Below are 16,928 nucleotides of genomic sequence, written 5' to 3' on the forward strand. Positions count from 1 at the left end.
CTTTAAATGAAATGGGGTTCCCTCGAGAATGAACTCAGGAAGGTAGGTAAAATTAATATGATAAAAATTCTGATTCTGATAAGGTCATCAAAACAAGATGAGCGAAGACGCTCAATAAAAAAAATTTTTTCTTCCCAACCGGATTCGATTCTTTTGAAGGGGTAAGCCTATTTATTTCTGGTTCTAAGAGCAGTAGTTCTAGTGGTCGACTCGCTTCTTTCAAACTGTTTCTCATTATTAAGAAAGGGTAACGAAGATAAAATACGAGCTTGTTTTATAGCAATAATTAATCGTTGTTGTTTTAAGGTCAATCTATTTACTCGCCTAGATAATATTTTTCCTTGTTCACTAATAAATCGACTAATTAAACTCATGTTTCTATAATCAATTCGATCCCCCGATTGGATCGGGGGCAAACGCCTACGAAAAGATCGCTTGGATTTAAGAAAGAGTCCTTGGATTTATCCATGATTTCTTTATTCCTTATTTCTAATATTTCTAAAAGAATCCTATCCTATCTCTATTTCTAAAATCCTATTTTGAAAATTCAAATTATAAATTAATATAATAAATAGGATTTGGTTTGTTTATTATTATTGTATTGTTTATTTTATTATTATTTATCATTTCAATATATATTTAAATATATATAAATTAAAATATATTAATAATATTTAAATAAATAATATTAATATAGAAAGAAAATATGCGTTATATAACTAATTATATACTTAATATATTATATACCTAATGTCATATTTTCATATTCTCGAGGAAGTGGTGACATACGAGCACTTGATTCGATTTATTTCTTTATCTCCCGTGAATTGTATGTTTTGTAACAATAAGGACAAATTTCTTCAATTCCAATCGACTGGGCGTATTGTGTCGATTTTTTGAGTAATATACCTGGAAATACCCGTTGATTCCTTATTAACGCCGTTTCGAACACAACTGGTACATTCCAAAATAATCGTTACTCGGACATCTTTACTCTTGGCCATGAACCTCCTTTGAGTTTTAATTCACAACTTTTCTATTTTCGATCAAAAGCGAAGAAGAAAGGAATGAAAAAAAAATAAAAGTTTGCTAACTCAAACCAAATCTTGAAAGATTTTTTGCAATCAATATAGTAAATCAATATAGATTTATAGTAAATAATAAGAATAAGTAATACAACGATTTCGAACTCTATTTAGAATCAAACCACCGTACAGTATTTTCTTTAAGTATCTTGTAGGATACTGTTGTTCCAACCACATTTCTCTTTTCGCTCTACTAGTAATTTAATTGGAGCTTGAACCCGAGTTTCAGTGAGGTTGAATCCACTTTTTCGTTCTACCTTCCTTATTTATTTTATCTAATTCTTATCTAATTCTAAAAAAAATAAAAAAAGGGGGGCGAGAGGTAGTCACAGATATTTGATTGTATCTCGATCTAATCTTTTCGCCCGTCCCGCGACAATAACTCGAATTAAAAAAGGGAATGTTAACGCATCCGGGAAGAAACGATTGATCTCTATCAATAAACCCGCAAGAACCGAACCAGAGAGTACTTAGTACCGGTGCTACGGAAAGATATGTTTTAGATCTCGCATTTAAAATCCTCCTTCTTTATCGTATTACATTATGGTAATACATATATAATCGCATGTATGTGGTTAAAACCACTTGGATTTGTCTATTTGTACCGGAATTCCTAATTCAAAATTCAAATTTAAATGTACAATGATTCGATAGATAAGATTTTCCCTTTCTTAAAACAGCAAAACAAAATGAGTCCCTTTCACTTAGAATTCCCGCTAAAATATTCATTTATTATTCATTATATGGTTGTTATATGATATGAGACCAAAAGAGAAATGGAAAGATCCGTTTTGTATATCAATAGATGAAATAAGGGTGTGGAAAACAAGACGAGGATTCTCTACAATGACATTGTGGGCCAATTGAAAGGATGTGGCGCTTGGTAGCGCGCGTTTGTTTTGGTACAAAATGTCACGGGTTCAAATCCTGTCATCTACCTATTACTTCTCCTTTGAGCAGTAACGAGGGAGTCGTTTTAGATTGATTAAAATTAAGCATACATAATCTATCGTTTTCTCATATTATATATGATATATGATAGTATAGTTGTGCGCGATGTATTGGGGTTATAAAATAAAGAATCCTCTTTTTACAGTCTTATTTATTAAGAAAGCGCTCTTAGTTCAGTTCGGTAGAACGTGGGTCTCAAAACCAATGTCGTAGGTTCAAATCCTACAGGCGCGATTCCGCTCTTGTTAGGTCGAAAATTACCCGAACTGAAAAAAAAATTGAACAACAATTCGATTTGACCTCCTTGGATTAAATTATTAAATTCAAATTATTAAATAAATTGAAATTAAAATTTAAGAATTAAAGGAGTCAGTCAAAAAAAGTATGTTAATTAATCAAAGTCAACTGATCACCGTCTGTATTGTAAATATGCGGTTACGAATAATCCAGCCAAAGTAATAGGAATTAGACCTAAGACGATTCCAAATAGAAAAACTTCAATCATTTCAATTTATTTGAAAGGAGAAAAGAAAGTAATATCTATCCTAAATATTAATTTCTATTGCCCATGAATATCAATACCTAATAATTGATAATTAACACGGTAAGGAGCTATAGAATATATGGAATAGGGCAGAAAGCTTTGTTTTTTGAATTGTTCGTTCATTGAATTAATTTTCAAATAAGTCGTATCTTACTCAGACCAATAAATAAAGCTGAGGTTATAGTTAAAGCCGCTAGTAAAAAACCGAAATAACTAGTTATAGTAGGCATGAAGGAGCTAAATGAAATATGTTCTTTTTATACATATGTTTATAAAGCACTTACCTAAGTTTCAATTTTTAAACGAGAGGGGGATAAGCAAAAATACCAATTGAAATAATAAGTTCAATTGAAATTTTTACTTCATCAATCATTATAAATGGTATTCACAAAATAGAGGCAGCAGGACAAGTAGAAAAGAAAAAGAAATCGATTCATCATCTTTGTAGTTAGGTCAAGAAAAAACCTTTGGATCTAATACAAGAATACAAGAAAGGCCGCCTCACAAATATTGATTAGTAGAATTTTTTTTTATTCCTTGCTCTTTTTTTTTTATCTATATCTAACGACTACTCTTACTTGTTACTAGACGACTAAGCAATTCCTTAAAATAAAATAAAAAAAAAAGGGCTTCCAACAAAAAACAAAACCTCTTGTGCAACTACGAAAAAAAGTCAATTTTTATATTTCGCATCTAATTGACTTGCGGAAATATGATAATTTCCTTCATGAATTATTATAAACCAACTCGTTGGATTCACGGGTTACCTGATCTTCCGTTTCTAGGCCCAAGCCAATACCTCCAGAATTTGAGAATTTTCTATTGCATGATACCTGGTTATACATCGACAAGCAGAAGAAGAAAGAAATTATCTAGCACTTCACGTCGATATACTGTTTGAAATTGCGTTGCTGTGTCAGAAGAAGGATAGCTATACTGATTCGGTATACTCTAAAATACCTTTGGTACAATATTGACGATCTCACAAGATTTAGTTTCGGTGAATTCCATTTACTGATCCCATCTTTTACGGAATCGATCCCTACAAGAATATGTGGAGCTCGGCATGTCTGGAAGCACAGGAGAACGTTCTTTTGCTGATATTATTACAGTATTCGATACTGGGTCATTCATAAATATTACTATACCTTCCCTATTCATCGCGGGTTGGTTATTCGTCAGCACAGGTTTAGCTTATGATGTGTTTGGGCCCTCGTCCAAACAGTATTTTACAGAAGAGCCGACAAGAATTCCATTAATAACTGGCCGTTTTGATTCTTTGGAACAACTCGATGAATTTAGTAGATCTTTTAGGAGGACCCAATGACCATAGATCGAACCTATCAATTTTACAGTGCGATGGTTGGCTGTTCACGGACTAGCTGTACCTACCGTTTCTTTTGGGGTCAATATCAGCAATACAGTTCATCCAACGATAAACCTAATTCGAATTAATTATAGAGCTATGACACAATCAAACCCGAACGAACAAAATGTTGAATTGAATCGTACCAGTCTCTACTGGGGTTATTACTCATTTTGTACTTGCTGTTTTATTTTCAATTATTTCTTCAATTAAGAAAAAAAAAAGTAGTAGAATACTAAATAATAGTAGGAATTCTCTTATCCCATTCGGAAGGATTGTATCTCATAATTATCTATGACTGTTTATGTCTTTAGCATGACCACTTGATGAAATGCGGAGGAAGCGGGATAAATGGCCGATACTACTGGAAGGATTCCTCTTTGGATAATAGGTACAGTAACTGGTATTCCTGTGATCGGTTTAATGATTTTCTTTTATGGTTCATATTCTGGATTGGGTTCGTCCTGTAATATGGAATAATGGATAATGGGACGAACTAAGTTATAGGCATGAAAGTGTAAGAACTCAACAGGGCCGCCTCCTCTTTCTTTGTCTGATTCGCGAGGAAGGGTCCCGTTGAATTCTTAATGATCATGATCATAATATTTTGGTCGTATAAATGACAACAAATGGATCACTTTTCCGATGATTTTTGAAAATGAACTCAATTTCAATTAATTGATTCATAGCATCTGCTCTTCGATAGTATCTATCGATACTTTCAAGGTTAGAAGAAAAAGAATCACTCAATTGGATGACACAATACAATATATATTAATATTTCTTTTTTTTCTGTCGACCAGATTCAAACCTTTTCTAGACTAGTCTAACCTTACTCGATTTATTTTAGTATTTCATCAAAGTTTGAAATTATTTTATAAGTTTATCGCCTTGATTCTATTTTATCAAAAAAAATCGGTAAGGATTCCTTCTCTTTTTTTTGGTTGTCCATTACTTAGTATATTATACTTATTTCGACTTATTTTATACTTATTATATTATCCTTATTACTTATTCTATTATAAGTAAATCGAAAAATAAAGGTTCTGAAAATCTGGAAAAATCGAAACTAAGAATAGAAATCTTTGACGAACGGGTCCCGGAATTGTTATTATTTCGACACAAGAAGGAATTTTACTTGTGTCGAAAACTAAAAGACGAAGAATACTCCTGTAATTATTTGTTCCCTCATTTAATTTATCCTTCCTTTCTATTCTCCACTTACTTATCTTATGTTTAGTATCTACTCAAATTGAATTTAGAAAACAAAACCTATTCTGTAACATTTAAATCTGACACTGACAATAGAATATAATACACCCCCAATTTAGTCAATTTAGATTGAAAAAGAAAAAAAAAAGAGTAAAGACAAATAGTCTTCTTCACAATATACATATTTGTTTTGAATTTTGAATGCGGTAAAAGCAATTCCTAGAAAGAATAGAAACAAGCAAAGACTTTTCATCCCTTTTCATTATACCTAACCTAATTGCCAGGAATAATTTGTTCTTTTTACAAATTTGATGTTGATAAATCCACAGATCTAGAAATTCATTTCGGACATTGAACCTTCTCAAACTGTTTCTTTTTAAGAACCAAAAGATTTGTGCAAAACAATAGATGCCAAGAAGAACAAAAGACCTTGGACGCGTAGTGGGTCTTGAAGTACTATTTCTGCATCCCCTGACCAATCCACCCACATTAGGATTAATTGTTAATGGTTGATCGAGTTTGATAGATTCACCCTCTGAAACAAAGTTCTGGTCCTGGGGATAATATCAACCACTTGATGTCCATCAAGGCATCCGTTATGGTTATTTCGTACCCCCCTCTTTTCGTATGATTTTGCTTACTATACCTGTTGCCGTAGCATTATAAACAGTATTATTACTTTTGTTCCGTCAGGATAAATCTGGCTTCCCTGTTTCCGCTACGTATATGGGATATTTTAAAAAGGCATCCTTATTACTAGCAGGGTCTGGGGAAAGAATAGGAAAGGTGATTTCACTATTTTTTAGGAACAGGACCTATCACAGAATATTTTTCTTAGTGGGGCGGTAGTTCTGAAAAGACAGATTGCCTATCTTTTCTTTCATCTCGGGCGAAATACGATCAGGCGGGCTAACTCAAACCCCTCTGGTAAAATAAGAACAGCACCCATTCAAAGCCCTTTCTTACCATTAGCAAGAACTTGTTTCAGTTGCATATCATAAGAATTCTAACAACCGCTTCAAATACAGTATCAGGAAGTACCGCTTGTGGAACCTCAATATCCACGGTTTATTCGCTAAATGGCAATTGGCACATACATGAATTGCTTCTCGTGGATTTTCATACCCTGCTGCGCAAAAATGGGATATGCATTTGAAATGGAAGCCCCAGTTATTATATAGATCATGAGCGATACGGAAATGGATCGAGTAATCTCCTCCTTTATCAAGAAAAAGTATTTCTAGTTTGCATGGTCCAATCATTGATCCCGAAAATTTCTACAATAAAATTAGGTGGGTCACTAGTATAGTTCCTAGCCACGATTCTGCTATTTACTTTTACTGAAAACTGAAAAAAAAAAATGACTGAAACAGAGGAGAAATTGTATTCTCCTGATGGGTAGAAAAGAGTAAGTAAGTACGACTTTGCATGCTTTGCTTATCTCAAAAGTAAGAAAGATTCTAATTGAATCCGTGAATCATTTTCAGTCATTCATTGAATGATAAATAACTACAAGTGACGGAGATACGATTTAAATAACGAAAGATCAATATTTTAAAATTGTATCTAGAATGACTGGAAAAGTAGAAACAAGACCAGATATAATTTGATCATTATGAGCAAATCCAAAATCTTTGTATATAGAGCCAATCATTAGTTCCCAACCGTGGGGCGAATGAAATCCTATACATAAATCTGTTAATAAAAGAATGAAAAAGCTTTTATTGTCGCTTAAATTATATAGAATTCTTGAACCCAGAGTTAAGAATAAAGTTCTTCATTCCCCAAATAGAATAACCACTTAGAATAACAGAAACAGATTAGATTGGTCGAGAAGTGCAAAATCGTATGGATATGATCCTCATTGTGCAGCTTGATCAATTGGATCGTTTCTTTTGAATTCTATACGAAGCTTTTGTAGATGTGTTTCCAGGTATTCTTTTATCATTTCGTCCAACAGGAAGAGTTCCTCTACTTCTATGAATTGTTCTAGAATACTCTTTTCTTGAATATCATTCAAAAGTTTCGGATTGCCTAGTATCCACCAATTAGTAATCCAAGATTTCAGACTTTTATTAAATGAGAGAGAGATCCACCAGGGCAAAAATACTATAGATGCAAGATATAGAGGGAGTGAATGCTTTCTTTTGCCATTTTTCATCTGTGAGTTGTTAATAGACCCACCTCATTCGTTGACTTTATGTGATCTAATCTTTCTATCAAGCATGCCTTTCATTATATTATAAAGTAGGGGCCCATGAATCTATTCTCTGTTTTTTTGATTCAGTGCTTGCCCTTGAATCTAATTGAATCTAAAAGAACAGAATATAGAAAATAAGAATCCACTTTGAATTCGAATGAAATATATATATTATTGTTATATTGTTTTGTTTCATATATCTCAATTGATCAAATTCAAACAATTGCCTCTTTTGATAACTGCCCGAAAGAACCGCTTCAAATAATAAAGATTGTTCTATTCAGATTTTGAGACGAAGGAGCGCCTGTCTATATCAAGATCGCAATCAAATATGTCGAAAATTTTCATGGGTTATCTAAACTATATATAGTCTAGAGTCAGCAATAATTGAAAAAAATTAGGAAAAATATTATGCTGATCAAAAATGAGTGACAAAAAAGACAGAAAAGTTATCATTACGTTTATCATTATATTATAAGAAAGAAATCCACTTGTTTAGTTCTTTAGTTCTTAAGGAGCACAAAGAAAGGATAAAGGAGGGCCGATTGAGAAAAGAAAAGTAGAAAATTTACAAGATATGATCTATCTGTATCTAACGTATCAACTCAAATATTGCAAATAAAAAGCGAAAGTCTTTATTTCGATTTGATATATGAGATGAATCCAGTATTTCGATTTCTTGCTTATTTTGTTACTGAATTAAGTTGAGCGGTTTTACATTTACAGACGCATAAAAAACTATTTTTGTGGACAAAAAAAACTGTTTTTTTATGTTATGACTCTTCCGTATACGTCCGCTTTGGTTTGAATGGGCATTCTGAAGAAACTTCAGTTTAGTTCTGCTATAGAAAAAAGAGGATTCTTGGATTGAGCTTTTCCTCCCGGCGAAAGCTTTTATTCTGCAATTCATTTCAAAGACTTCAATCGGTACACGCAAAAATAGGCCAATTCAGCAGCTTTTTGTTCAATTTCGCGCGAGTCAAATTCTCATCAGTACGAGTCAAGGAACGGCCCCTGGCCTCTGATTTTCCATATAAAGGACGACGAGCATAAATACCCTCTTTAACTTCTATTCTGATGGACTGAATATCTTTCATAAGGAATCGTAGAAAGATGCGACGATTTTTCAGGAAAACCCCAACGAAAATACAGACTATTCCCTCCTTTCTATCAGATCATAACCACCTACATTCCAAAAATTGTGCACAAATAGGAACTAATAAAGGGCCTGCGATCCATAGAAAGACATCACGATTCCTTGTGGAAAAAACTATTTGCTGAGACGGAATAAAGATATCAAATTCCTACCAAGATAACTAGAAGTTCCAACTAATAAAACCTAATGAACAAAAAAAAGGATAAAGGCCAGCAAAATTGCTTGTTTTCGAGATCCTATAAATTCTATCCATATAGATTCTGATCGCAACTCATACATACTAGATCCAGTTGCATTTTATTCGAATTGAGAGAATAACCAAAAAATTCGACTTTACTTTTTTGTTTCAGTAACTCTCATCAACTAGTACTATTTTGATATGAACTTTTGAAGAATTCATCAAATTGCTTCGATCTAAAATCATCCCTTTATATGATCGCCTATGGATCTACTAGATATAGACTTTAATTTCATACATCCGTTCGGTACCGATCCACTTGCTATAATTCATTTAACCTATACCATGTTTACGTATGCATAAGAGGCTTTTCATTTATGTTCAGTTCAGGTAAGCCGGATGTTATACAATATTCTACTAAATAGGTATCCATGACATCTAAGTCTTGAAAAAAATAGATAAGATTTGGTCTTGCCCCATCGAATCTAAAAATCTTAGTTTTTGAACATACAAAGATAAAGAAAGCCATTGCAATTGCCGGAAATACTAGGCCTACTAAAGGCACAAAATAGAGGAAAACTGCTGAAAGTTGTCATAAAATGGGTACCTCAATTTAATATTTGTACCTGTTATTGTTATATTGTTTAGTTAGAAATATATCTTATAACGATTATATTATAATTCGTATATTATACTAATTATATCTAAATACTAAGTATATCTAAGCGAATCTATATATCTAATAGATATCTAATAAGTGCAAGGAATGTAGAATTAAATAAAAGGACTTGCCCATCTTTTAAATCAAATAAAATAGATGTATATGATAAGATAATCCACTTTCTTTATTATCTTACTTTATTCTTACTTTTCTATTCTATTGTTCTTGTCTTCTAATTTGCATTTTGAATTTAATAAAGAAAGGTTTATTACAAATTGTCGAAGATTCGATTCGTTAGAATCGATCCAAGAACAAGGATTATTAGTAAAATAGAATTTTCGGGAGATATAGAAAGATGCAAAACTCTATATTTCTATTCTATTTTTCTCTATTTAAATTCTATATACATACGCAATGAGGAGGATAAAATTCGTTTTATTTGTCTCTCAAATTCAATTTCATTTCACAGAAGGAAAAATTCGCTTTTTATCTTGTTGCTGAGAGTTTACTCATTAGTAATATCGGATAATGATAATATCCACATAATTTGTTTTCGACAATTCCTTTTTTGTCACAAAGTCAAAGCCCATTACGCGAGCTTTGACTTTGATTCTGATAAACTAACTAACTACCTTTTCACTACAAATAAAAAATTTCACTTAAGACTCTACTTGATTGAATTTTGTGGAGCTGAACTAACTCACTCAGAACACCTTTTAAAGGATTACGTGGTACGATTGGATCGAATAAACCCTTATGGAATAAATATTCAGCCGCCTGTGAACCTTCGGTATTGTTTTATTCAATGTTTGCTCAATTACTCTTTTACCGCAAATGCAATATAGGCATTGGGTTCAGCAATAATGATATCCCCAACATACCAAAACTCGCAGTCACTCCACCAGTAGTAGGAGATGTAAATTGATACATAAAATAACTTTTTGTTTGATTGATAATCATATAAGCGGAAGATATTTTAGCCATTTGCATCAGCTCAAACTTCCTTCTTGCACGTGCTCCTCCAGGCTTACACTAGAATAAGAGGTAAAAAATTATTGGTAGCATATTCGATCAAACGGGTGATTTTCGCCTACTACAGATCCCATACTCCCCATAAACTGAAAATCCATAACCCCGATTGCTATAGGAATACCGTTTAGTTGACCCGTGCCTGTTTGAATAGCCTCAGTTAATCCTGTCTTTCTTTGATAAAAATCAATACGATCTTTATAAAGCTCTTCTTCAGACTGAAATTCAATGGGATCCAGAGATCATGTCTTCATCCATAGGACCCCAAATTGCCTGGATCAATCGAAAGTTCGATTCTATCTGAACTCCTCATTTTCAAATGATATCCACATTGTTCACAAATATTCATTTTTGAATTAAGCGATTTCTTATAATTTACTCCATAACAATTTTCGCATTCGCATTGAACCACAAATCCTTGTATAGATCGAGATCATTAGAACTTTCTTTTAGAGTTAAATCATTACCATTTTCACGAGTTATTATATCAAAATTCTTGCCTTCACTACTATTTCCACCTTCGCCGCAAATGTAATTATAAATATAATTATCATTGGAATTGTCACTACACTTAAAATGGAACTATCAATACAGATTTGAGAACGAAGATAAGAGTCAATACAACTATTAATGTATTCCAACCACAGTTAGTATCATTTATCATACAAGTTAAAATGATAGTGGGGCTCATCATTTTCGATCCATTATTCATATAACTAAATTATGATATATAAAAAAAACTTTCTAGTTCACTCAAAAAGAATGATCATTGTTAAGCTCAAAATTTGATTTTCACTATCAAAATATATGGAATAACGGTCCTGATTACTATCCCTAATTAAAAGGTGTCATCAGAAATGAAATTCCGAATGTCTTTGACGTCAACTAAATGATCAACCTTACTGTAATAACTAGAGCTGTCACTACAATCATGAATGTTTTATCCGTATCATTTCTAGTCAGGTCTTCGTTTACAGTAGTATTTTCAACAGGACCAAGGCGGCTATCCATTGATTTACTTAGCCCACATCTGTATTCTAATTCTCCCTTAGACAAGATCAAATTGAACCATGATTTTTCCATAGAGCTTTCTTGCCTCTATTTCATGAAAGTACAGTAGATGAATAGTCATTCGATGAAAATCAATTGAATATTTTATTTCCTATCAGAATACGCATACTAGATACAATCACTAGGGTTATTAACGAACAATGAGTGAATATTGAAGAAACGATTCTCTTTTGTGAACCTGGGTAGCAGTTCATTATATATGATAGGATAGAGCTCTTTTCTTTTGAATTAAATATCAATTTTCAATTAGAAATATGATTTCCCATGTTGTGTAAAATCCGCACTGAAAAAATTGAAAAATTTTTCTCCTATCAAGAACCTTTTCGTAAATCTCGTCTACTAATACAATAAGTTTCTATTCAACACGGAGCCAAAGGACAACATACAGGATGGGTAGAAGAAGTTGTGATGCTTGGCTCGATCCGCGATCGAAACCGTGGTATATAGGATGAAAAGAATACACCAATCCTAAGGATCCATACATAGGATTAATTATGGACCCAGGAGAAAATTTGAGTTGTGTTTAGTCTTTTATTTTTGTATTTAAGATCTTGTATATCTAGATAAAATATATCTATCAAAATATAGACAATAGAATCGGCTCAATCCTTTTAGTAAAGATTGGGCCGAGTTTAATTCACAATTCAACAAACCGACAGTAATTACTGGATTACAAAGTATCCATTGCTTCGAATTCAAATTTGATTTATGAAGCTGGTTTATCTCATTTCCACTTTATCTAATTTATCCACTGCGTCAATTCAAATTTGATCGCCTTCCATACTTCAAGCAACAGCTAGTTCAGGACTCCATTTGCTAGCCTCGCGGATAATTTCATTACCCTCGCAGGCAAGGTCCGTCCCTCATTACGAGCTTGTACACATGCTTCTAAAGCTACTCGATTAGCTACAGCACCCGGTGCATTTCCCCAAGGGTGTCCTAAAGTTCCTCCACCAATTGTAGTACGGAATCATCTCAAAGATCTCGGTCAAAGCAGGCATATGCCAAACGTGAATACCCCCGAAGCTACGGGCAGAACACCTGGCATAGAAACCCAATCTTAGTGAAATAAATACCACGGCTTCGATCTTTTCAATAAAATCATCACGTAAATCAACAAAGCCCAAAGTTATGTCCTTTCTCCTAGTTTACTACTACTGTACCAGCGTGAATATGATCTCCACCAGACGCGTAAAGCTTTAGCTAGTACACGAAGTGCATACCATGATTCTTCTGTCTATCAATAACTGCGTGCATTGCGATGGATGTGAAGAAGTAGACCATTATCTCGGCAATAATGAGCCAAGCTAGTATTTGCGGTGAACCCACCTGTTAAGTAGTCGTGCATTACGATAGGACTCCCAATTCTCTAGCACATGGCCCTTTTGATCATTTCTTCACATGTACCTGCAGTAGCATTCAAGTAATGCCCTTTGATTTCACCTGTTTCAGCCTGTGATTTAAAAATTGCTTCGGCACAAAATAAGAAACAGTCTCTCAGCGCATAAATGGTTGGGGTTCACATTCTCATCATCTTTGGTAAATCAAGCCGCCACGTAGACATTCATAAACTGCTCTACCGTAGTTCTTAGCGGATAACCCCAATTTAGGTTTAATAGTACATCCTAATGGGGGCGACCATACTTTCAATTTATCTCTTTCAACCTGGATGCCATGAGGCGGGCCTGGAAAGTTTTAATATAAGCAGTAGGGACTCGCAGATCCTCTAGACGTAGAGCGCGCAGGGCTTTGAACCCAAATACATTACCCACAATGGAAGTAAACATGTTAGTAACAGAACCTTCTTCAAAAAGGTCTAAAGGGTGGCTACATAACATATATATTGATCTTCTTCTCGGAACGGGCTCAATGTCGTAGCATCGCCCTTTGTAACGATCAAGGCTGGTAAGCCCATCGGTCCACAGTTGTCCATGTACCAGTAGAAGATTCAGCAGCTACGGCCCCTGCTTCCTCAGGCGGAACTCCGGGTTGAGGAGTTACTCGGAAGGCTGCCAGATATCAGTATCTTTGACTTCATATTCAGGGTATAATAAGTCAATTTATACTCTTTAACACCAGCTGAATCAACACTTTAGTCTCTGTTTGTGGTGACATAAGTCCTCCTACAACTCATGAATTAAAATTCTCGCAACAACAAGGTCTACTCGATATAAATGAGGAGTTAATGAAACCTTTGAAGAAATCTTTCAAAAATTATCAACGAATCCGAAAGGTTCCTTATTAGACCATAGTATTTGATTCATAAATACATCATTATTCTATATTCTTTCATATGTATGGCGCAACCTGATCCGTGTTTTCAAGTTTATAATTCCTTTTTTTTGAATCAAAATTCTAAATGCAAATGAAATAAATGAAATAGAAATAGATAGAAATAGATAAATAATATAAAATAATACTAATATATATTAGAATATATATAATAGAATAGATAAATATATAATAGAATTAATATTCTAACATCTAATATAAATTATATATTATAAGCTCAATAAAATAAAATTCACCCTTGACAGTAATATATATTTGTATGTAAATCCTAGATGTGAAAACAGGCGTAATTCGGCCAAATGAAAAAAGGAATATAGATGGAAAAGGGGAGGTTGGACGTAAGTAAAAAAATCGATATGCTAAAATAAAATATGAAATGAAATTGAAACAAGGCTAATGAGATAGAAATAAGGAATCATAAATAGAGTTCGGGTTCGAATTCCTGAGATAATATGGATGGTGTTGCCTATAATGATGGACAAATGAAGACTCTCCCAAAATTTTTATTTATCCACTTCCTATTTTGAAAATAGGTTGGTTGAACTTAAAAATTCCTTCATTGAATAAGGAACCAATCCAATTGCATGCACTTGAATTGGATGGGACCAACGAAATCGAGCGCTAACCCCCATTTCTTATTGAATTAACCGATCAACCTCCTGTCGAAGATTTATTTTGTATTAGATAATTTTGGAAAAAAAAAAATTGACATATTTCACTTTATTATGAAAATAAATCCTACTACTTCTGTTCCTGGAGTTTCCACGCTTGAAAAAGAAAATCTGGGGCGTATTTCTCAAATCATCGGTCCAGTACTGGATAACCTTTCCCCGGGCAAGATGCCTAATATTTACAACGCCCTAGTAGTTAAGGTCAAGATACCGCCGGTCAACAAATTAATGTAACTTGTGAGGTACAGCAATTATTAAAATAATCGAGTTAGAGCTGTAGCTATAGCGCTACAGATGGTCTAACGGAGAGAATGAAGTGATTGACACGGGAGCTGCTCTAAGTGTTCCAGTCGGCGGAGCGACCCTAGGACGAATTTTAACGTGCTTGGGGAGCCGTTGATAATTAGGTCCTGTAGATACTCTTTACTACTCAAGCTGCGTTATATACCCATCACCAATACATCGCAGGATTCATCATGACAGGAGCTTTTGCCCACGGAGCTATATTTTTTATTAGAGATTACAATCCGGAACAGAATGAGGATAATGTATTGGCAAGAATGTTAGACCATAAAGAAGCTATCATATCCCATTTAAGTTGGGCCAGCCTCTTTCTGGGATTCCATACTTTGGGACTTTATGTCCATAATGATGTCATGCTTGCTTTTGGGACTCCGGAGAAACAAATCTTGATCGAACCCATATTTGCCCAATGGATCCAATCTGCTCATGGTAAAACTTCATACGGGTTCGATGTGCTTTTATCTTCAACGAATGGCCCAGCATTCAATGCGGGTCGAAGCATATGGTTGCCTGGCTGGTTAAATGCTGTTAATGAAAATAGTAATTCACTATTCTTAACAATAGGTCCTGGAGACTTCTTGGTTCATCATGCTATTGCTCTAGGTTTATACAACTACATTGATCTTAGTAAAGGGCGCTTTAGATGCGCGCGGTTCCAAGTTAATGCCGGATAAAAGGATTTCGGTTATAGTTTTCCTTGCGATGGTCCGGGGCGAGGGTACTTGTGATATTTCGGCGTGGGACGCATTTTATTTGGCAGTTTTCTGGATGTTAAATACCATTGGATGGGTTACTTTTTATTGGCATTGAAACACATCACATTATGGCAGGGTAACGTCTCACAGTTTAATGAATCTTCCACTTATTTGATGGGATGGTTAAGAGATTATCTATGGTTAAACTCTTCACAACTTATCAATGGGTATAACCCATTTGGTATGAATAGTTTATCAGTCTGGGCGTGGATGTTCTTATTTGGACATCTTGTTTGGGCTACCGGTTTATGTTCTTAATTTCTTGGCGCGGATATTGGCAAGAATTGATCGAAACTTTAGCATGGGCTCATGAACGCACACCTTTAGCTAATTTGATTCGATGGAGAGATAAACCAGTGGCTCTTTCTATTGTGCAGGCAAGATTGGTTGGATTAGCCCACTTTTCTGTAGGTTATATATTTACTTATGCGGCTTTCTTGATTGCCTCTACATCAGGCAAATTTGGTTAATTCCTTATGTTATGCGCTGTATCTGCGATAATATCATCTCTTTCGATGGAGAAGGGGGGTATGCCCCCCTCTATTTCTACATCTAGGATCCGACTTGTATCATTGATAATAATAGGAACTGAACCATTATGGCAAAGAAAAGTTTGATTCATAGGGAGAAGAAGAGGCAAAAATTGGAACAAAAATATCATTTGATTCGTCGATCCTCAAAAAAAGAAATAAGCAAAGTTCCGTCGTTGGTGAAAATGGAAAATTCATGGAAAGTTACAATCCTCACCACGAAATAGCGCACCCACGTCTTCATCGACGTTGCTTTTCGACCGGAAGACCGAGAGCTAACTATCGAGACTTTGGACTATCCGGACACATACTTCGTGAAATGGTTCACGCATGTTTGTTGCCGGGGGCAACAAGATCAAGTTGGTAAGGATTAAAATATCCCTTACTTTTCTATTTATTTCTATGATCGATGATCATAGAGGGCCCTTACCATTCTGTATAAATAGGCTATTCTATTTGTACATATATGGAAGAGGGGCGCATTCAATCTTTGTTTGTCCATTAGTTTGGTTTCTTTTCATCGCGGGATAGAGCAGTTTGGTAGCTCGCAAGGCTCATAACCTTGAGGTCATGGGTTCAAATCCCGTTCCCGCAACATTACATTTTTTTGACAAAAAAAATTAGACTTGACCCTATTAACTAGTCATTTTTTCTTTTAGGGGGGTGTATTATATTCCAATTCCAGTCAACTATTTACAGTCAACTATAACGAATCTTTTATCCTCTTATCTTAAATACATTGCCCTGGGCGGATAGCGGGAATCGAACCCGCGTCTTCTCCTTAACAAAGAAATTTTACCATTCGACTATATCCGCATTTTCGTTCTTGATTCTTGATACGAAAGAATATTTGGTCAGAGCTAGGACAGATACTTTCTTCAGTTCAGGGCGATTTTATCAAATTCCACTACTAAACCAAAAAAT

The 16,928-nt window shown here is 34.4% G+C and overlaps 1 non-coding gene and 3 pseudogenes across 1 annotated transcript; 2 read left to right on the top strand and 2 right to left on the bottom strand.

Moving 5' to 3' along the window:
* Window positions 1–10,178: 10,178 nt before the first annotated feature.
* On the bottom strand, window positions 10,179–10,945 carry LOC128288821 (acetyl-coenzyme A carboxylase carboxyl transferase subunit beta, chloroplastic-like; annotated as a pseudogene).
* A 1,293-nt stretch (window positions 10,946–12,238) lies between these two features.
* On the bottom strand, window positions 12,239–13,568 carry LOC128288820 (ribulose bisphosphate carboxylase large chain-like; annotated as a pseudogene).
* Window positions 13,569–14,470: 902 nt separating this feature from the next.
* Window positions 14,471–16,163, top strand: LOC128288822 (photosystem I P700 chlorophyll a apoprotein A2-like; annotated as a pseudogene).
* Window positions 16,164–16,525: 362 nt separating this feature from the next.
* Window positions 16,526–16,599, top strand: TRNAM-CAU (transfer RNA methionine (anticodon CAU)). Its single transcript has one exon. It is a non-coding gene; the product is annotated as a tRNA-Met (tRNA).
* Window positions 16,600–16,928: the final 329 nt, after the last annotated feature.

The sequence above is a fragment of the Gossypium arboreum genome, unplaced genomic scaffold (assembly GCF_025698485.1).
Source record: "Gossypium arboreum isolate Shixiya-1 unplaced genomic scaffold, ASM2569848v2 Contig00296, whole genome shotgun sequence".
NCBI classification, from domain to species: domain Eukaryota; kingdom Viridiplantae; phylum Streptophyta; class Magnoliopsida; order Malvales; family Malvaceae; genus Gossypium; species Gossypium arboreum.